The sequence below is a fragment of the Artemia sp. Qi Xiang Cuo genome, chromosome 9 (assembly GCF_049724085.1).
Source record: "Artemia sp. Qi Xiang Cuo chromosome 9, ASM4972408v1, whole genome shotgun sequence".
NCBI lineage: Eukaryota > Metazoa > Arthropoda > Branchiopoda > Anostraca > Artemiidae > Artemia > Artemia sp. Qi Xiang Cuo.
The window spans coordinates 14,606,731-14,613,363 of NC_142802.1; the positions used below are offsets into that span (position 1 = coordinate 14,606,731).

The 6,633-nt window shown below is 36.0% G+C and overlaps 1 pseudogene; it reads left to right on the plus strand.

The window, feature by feature from the left end:
• The first annotated feature begins 700 nt into the window (after positions 1 to 700).
• LOC148948340 (uncharacterized) lies at positions 701 to 4,528 on the plus strand (annotated as a pseudogene).
• The last annotated feature ends 2,105 nt before the right edge of the window (positions 4,529 to 6,633 follow it).

Below are 6,633 nucleotides of genomic sequence, written 5' to 3' on the forward strand. Positions count from 1 at the left end.
CTCCTCAAGACCTCGCTCTTTAAGCTAGAGTTTGAATTTTGTCCCACTTCTATAGGAACGATTCCTGAAACACAAACCTCGTTTAACTAGAACAATAAAAAACTTTTTCAAAAGTACTAAACAACGTCAGCGTTAAGAGCGAGGACTATTGAGGAAAAAAAAAATTCTTGGTACGTCCTTGGCTAGTGACAAAGGTCGCTGATCTATGCTAGCTCCTCTGTTGCCACGAATAACGAGAAAAGCTAGACCATAAAAGAAAAAAAATATTATTACGAATAAAACATGAGCAAGAAAGGCTACCTCTCCCCAAGCAGTCCGCACCTAACACAGTTTTAATTAGTGTTAATTATAATTTTTAATCATGTAACTACGATTTTAAACAAATTTGAGACTTTCACGTCAAGATGGGACACTAATTTATGTTCCAGTGCGAAAACAACAATCCTAGGGTAGCATCAAGTTTTAGCTAAATATTTTTCGTCATGAATAAATAATTTGAAAGGAATATGATTTCAAAATAACGGTGAATCCTACATAAACTATAAAATTTAATAGGTTTTAAAATATTACTGGCAGAGATGTTACCAAGTTACCATTTCAGCGGTAAAATCCGGTTCAGGATATTCATCTGCAGGAAAGATTGCTTGGGAGAATTTGGAACCCTAAATTCTCCTCCACCCATCTAGCTATGCCACTTACTATGGTAACTGAGGTTGTATGTATATATTTGTCATTTGTGTTTTTAGCAAAATTTTAGGGAAGAACGGAATAATTGTCCCCTCGGACCCCAATCAGTCTCAAGGATCAGTATCAAGGACCCCAAGAAACTGCTAAAAGTTAAGATGTTTCGATGTAAGTTTTAATGTCGTTAATTTTAGGTTTTGGCTCAACTCTTAGCTCAACAATACTCCCCACTGACTACGCTGAGGCTTCCCGCGCTAGATCTCACTGGAAAAGGATTATGAGGGTTTTGATGTAAAAACCAAGCACAATTTCTACAACAAGAAAAAAGAAACAAACCTAATTAAGGTGGCTCTTAATGACTAGCTGCAATTCTGGGCATCAAAATCTCTTTCAGAATTGCTTTCTGAGCAGGAAATCTGAAACAGATAAATAGTTTAGTCTTTTGAATCAGCCACATTTTAAATTATAGCTTCCAAATAAAAAAAAAGTGAAAATACAAACAAATGTCAGTTTACTAGCATATCCTAGAAAATTGGTTATTGCTATCATAAAAGGAACATGTGCTATCTTCCTGATTTTGCAGGAGACCCAGAAAAAAAACAAAGGTGCGTTCCAAACGTCAATTATCATTAATTATAATTAATTGCTTGTTATTACCTTCATCCTAAAATGGCTTGAACCTGCAAACATTTTTGGCACGTTGACGCGCACCCAAAGGTTCCATATCATTATCAAGACTTATATTATAGTTATCACTTAAAATTTTTTTTATTCATTCACTAATGGCAAGAGAAGTTTGCATTCCGACTGCACCAATTGATTATAAAGACGAAGCTTGATGAAACTTAACATAATAACATCTTCAGCAAAATGACCTATTTTCTATTTTATTGCACCCTGAAACTTCGACCAATCAAGATATACTATAATTATATTCGAGTGAACTGAGAAACGTGTCATACGATATGTGAAAAACTTTTATAATGGAAAATTGTCACTTGCGTCAAGGAGAAGCTCAAGCTCACGAGCCATTATGAGTCAGACATTACTCCACAAATGGGGGGATGCCTCATCAATCCCTCGCTCTTTACACTAAACTTCAAATTTAATGTCCCAATCCTTTAAGAATCACTGCTGAAACACATGACCCGTTGATTTAGAATAATCATTTTTTTAAAGCATTAAAAAACTGCAGCGTAAGGATGGAGGGATCTAGGATGGTATATAACATGACTCCCCTAACACCCGGATTTTTTTCTGTTCGTTATAAGTTTTAGTGCTGTTCCTTCCTTACAGCTGAAGAAACTCTTTTTTATATTTAATTATTCTAGAAGCCATTTGCTTTCAATTCTAGAAACCAATTCTAGTTGTTCAGTGAGTAGTCGTCTGCTTTGTGAAACTAGTGGTTCCTGTCCCATTTCGTTTACTTTTTTTATAATGGTAGTTCTGCTTTATTGAGTTGACTGTGTTTTGAGTATACCCTGCCCTGCCCCGTTATGCTATCCGTGAAAAACTAAACTTACAAATTTTTTTTGTAGGAAAAGAAATATCAAGGCCACATGGAAGCTTCAAATGCCAAAAAGAACAAGAACCTTTTTGATTTCTTTGAGAAGTCTGCTAAAAAGAATGAAAATAGCCTAAACACTCAGTCAGGAAATATTAGTGCTCCGGTTCATGAACAGACAGTACCTGCTAGCTGTGTCACCTTTGCTTTAGGAGTTTCAAACTTAGATGTTATTGAGTCCATCCCAGACACAAAGAGTTCTGGATCTAAAGATAATGATAATGCCAGTGATTTATCTAGTTATTCAGGTGGCTCAGACGATTTTGAGTCTGACTCGTCTGAACTATCTGACGTGATAGATTTAGAAACTAAAATGTACAAAAAGAATGATAAGAGAAACGGTGGTCAAAGGAGAAAAAAAATGACCAAAAATCTATTAGTAATAGAGCCAAGATAAAGAAGTTTTACTCTCAAAGTTTTTGTAAGAAAATGGATGAAGGACCCCCTACTTAGAGACTGGCTAGTCCCAGGCCAATTAGTTCCGAGCAAAGCATACTGCAAGTACTGCTGCAAGGTGCTAAAGGGTAGCAAATCCGCTGTGCTTCGTCATGCTAATAGAGGTCCAGAATCAGAGCATGCGAAAGCCATGAATGCTAAGAAAAACCAAGTTTCAGTGTCCGACCCAGCAAGCTTTTCTGAAAGAGTGCACGAGCATAAAAGTTATCTTGACCAGAGTGTAAAGCTGTCATTGGCCTTGTCTGCGTGGGTTGCCAAAGAAAATCTTCCTTTTTCACTAATGGACACACTTCCACAAATTATCAAGTTTCATGTCAAAGACTCTCAAGTCATTAATAATTTGAACTGTGGAAGAACGAAGACCACTGTTTTGATTAAAAAAGTGGGAAGAACTGGGGCTAACGATCTCTCGGAAACACTAAAAAATACAAAGTTTTCCATAATTGTGGACGAGTCCACTGACCAAACAACAACCAAATTTTTGTCATAATGGTGCGATTTTCTCAGTGAGTGATGAAGATGTAGTCGAGTGTTTTTTTTCCATGCCGGTTGTAACTGATGCCTCTGCTCAAGGACTAAAAAAGTTCATACTGAATGAATTTGACTCAAAAGGGATTCCGTTGAAAAACATGATCAACTTCACGTCAGACAATGCCAGCATTATGGTTGGATCAGTGAATGGTCTAGCTACACTTTTGAAACGATGCATTCCTTGACTTTCAATTTGTGGGTGTATTTGTCGCTCTTTTGCGTTGTGTTCAGCTGCTGAACTGGAAATTTTAGATAAGTCAATCGTCCAGTTTAGCCATGATATATATAATTTCATTGCTTATAGTCCAGAAAGAAAGCAAGAGTTAGCGGAGTGTCAAAGGTTTGTTAGTATTGCTGAGCACTGCCTTCTGTATCCCAGTGAACACGTTGGCTGGCAATGGAAAACGTAACTGAACGTTTGCTCGAGCAGTGGGAAGCTTTAATCTTATATTTTCAATCCATGCTGGCTGAGAGCGAACCATCCGCTCATGCTCTATATGCTGCTCTAAAGAACAATACAGTGCGGTTACACTATTTGTTCCTTGGACACATTTTGGCAATAGTAAACAGCCTCAGCAAAGAGTTCCAGAGTGAAAAAGTTCCAGTACATGTCCTTTTGGAAAAGGTCGAAGTAGGACTGAAAGAAATAATGTGTTGCTTTGTAAAAACTGAAAAGTTGAGATGATCGGGACCTTGGAAGGTTGACTTTAAACATCCAAACAACCTGAAAAATATGAGAGTATGTATTTTGGTGCAAAATTTGAATCGTTTGCGAAAAACTGTGACGCCAAATTAGTTGATAGAGTTCGCAACAAATGTGTTAGGTTTTACCAAATATATTGTGAGAAGATTTGATTCCGAATCAGCAATCAGACGATCTTTTACATCAGCTAAAGTGTTTGAGCCCTACTGCTGCAGTTTCTGGCTCTGTCTCATCAATTACTGGATTGTATGATCGCTTCTCGCAGACCACGGATCTGGAAGCAGAAGCTTTGAACAGGGAATGGCGGCTAATTCCACATGCAGGAGAACTGATTCGAGTGCATACACAAAATAACAGCGATCCTGTTTTATTCTGGAACTTCCTTGGGAAGTGCAAGAATGCTGCGGGAGATTTTATGTTCCCCATTTTGACACAAATGATGAAGTTCCTTATGGCACTTCCACATTCGAGCGCATCAGCTGAGAGACAGTTCTCCTTGCTGAAGTTAATTAAATCACCTTTGACAAACAGACTGGAAGAAGAAACACTTTCTTCACTAATGCATGGAAATCAATATGTCTAAGATTCTTCAAAATAGGAAATTCCTCGTGCTCTTGTGGATTCTACAAAAAGGTGGAAACAGGATGTACAAGACCCAAATTTGACAACAATTTAAACTTTGTGAGAACCTGCCTTTATTGTATCTGATTGTAGTTTTTAGCCTGTGATATTTTTAAATAAATGAATATTTAATTGAAAACTATGTTGTTTGACAGTGACGCAGATCCAGGTGAGGAGCCAAGGCTCTCTTACAGCTTTAGTAATAGAATGAACAATCGTTACCAATAAACAAAAACGTGTCGAGAGAAAAAGATTTTCTCTGGATCTTTTTTATTAAAGAAGTAATATCAAAATTTTCGAAATTTTGGAAGGGTGGGACAAACTTTTTACATGAAAATATAAAAAGGTCATTTTCAAAATTGTCACTGGTGTTCAATAATTACACTAGCTCAACTAGAGTAAAAATAAAATAGTTTCTATGTTTCTGGAGAAAAAACCAGGGTTTTGAATCGACCAAAAAAAAAAAAAAAAGTAAATATTTCTATTACATCACCGATAACAAATTTTCAGTAATCGAGTTATAAGCCAAGGTTACCAAATTGGGAAATACATGGAGAAAGGAAGGATGTTCTATTCTCTGCATAAAAATGTGAAAAGACTTTGTGGTAAAGAATCTAGTGATTTGAGCTGATCTAGTGATTTCCATCACGGATTTTTTGTCGGATTCGTAAGGACTAACAAAAATGCATATAAACAAGATTTTGATGCATTTTTACAGTTTTATTTTGTAAACCCCTCCTCCCCCGAACAAAAATACTTGACACGCCCTTGGATAAATCATAGGTTTCCCTAAAAATTATTAAAGGAATGAAAATAAAATGGGCCCCTTTCTTTTTTCAGCACATAAAATTATGTAAGCTAGTCTTTTGAGATTAGGATATTTTGCCCCAATCTTGGTCGATCTTATCTACTTTCTGAGAAATAAATTCACCTAGCCAGTCCTAGTTCATATTTTGCAAATCTTTTCCACTGATAATCAAATCTCAACATGTGAAATTCCCTGTTTAGATAAAAAAAATTCCGTTAACGAAACTTCAGTAGAGCTGTAGAAGCTATTAAGGTTACAAATGAAACAAATAAAAAGTTTTGCAGTATTTAGAAGCACAGCCGTACCCAGGGACGTGTCCAGGGGAAGTGGGGTACAAAACAAAATTCAAAAAGCGCATACAAAATTTGTTTGTATTCATTTTTGTTACGTTTTTACAATTCGGACAAACATTTAAAGGAAGGGGGTCACCCTAATCTCCCCCCCCCTGTGATTACGGCCTTAACCGTACCCCATATTCGGGTTAAGGTTAAATTAGCATATGAATGAGGCCTATAACAGATTTTAGCCATTATATAACCAAATTAGGGTTTCTAGTATCATATTTTATATTTCAGATAACTTATCCTACCCCCCAATCCGTGGGTATAGTATTGCTTATAAATAGGGGAAATGGAGGATTGCTACATTTTTTGGTAAAATATTTATTTCGGTTTTTGCTATCTCAGAAAGGGGCTAGGTTAAAGAAATGAAACTTTCAGTAATGAATCCAGGGCCAAAAACATACCTTGGGAAGGTATTGCCAAGCTTCCATGTTAACCCTCTTCTGATTTTTAAGTCTTAGAAATTTACCTACTTGACAGTTTGAAATTTTGACAAAACAATATTTTACCTGAATTTCCAGTTATCAGCTTCTTTTTCTCTGGTTTTAGTTCTGAAAATGCAATTACTGTTATTTGAGCTTAATTTTAAGCCATATCAATAAGTTGTTTTTTTTCTAAATTTAGTAAACGTATTTGCAGATCTTTGAAACCTCATAGACTAAGATTGAGCAAAATTGTGAGGTTGAGGACAATTTCTTTGCACTATATTTAAGCAGAAGACCTGTTTTGTAAGGTTTCACTTTTATAACCCAAAAATGTTTAAAGTTAATAAAAGGTCACTGCCCTCTAGAGGGAGAAGGATTGGAGGTGGGTACTTTATGTCACCTTCCGCTAGAATTTTACTCATTTTTTAAATGATAGCCTACTATGCACAAATTTAAACATACAATTTTAAATAAATAAAATGTAAAATTACAAACTTTTA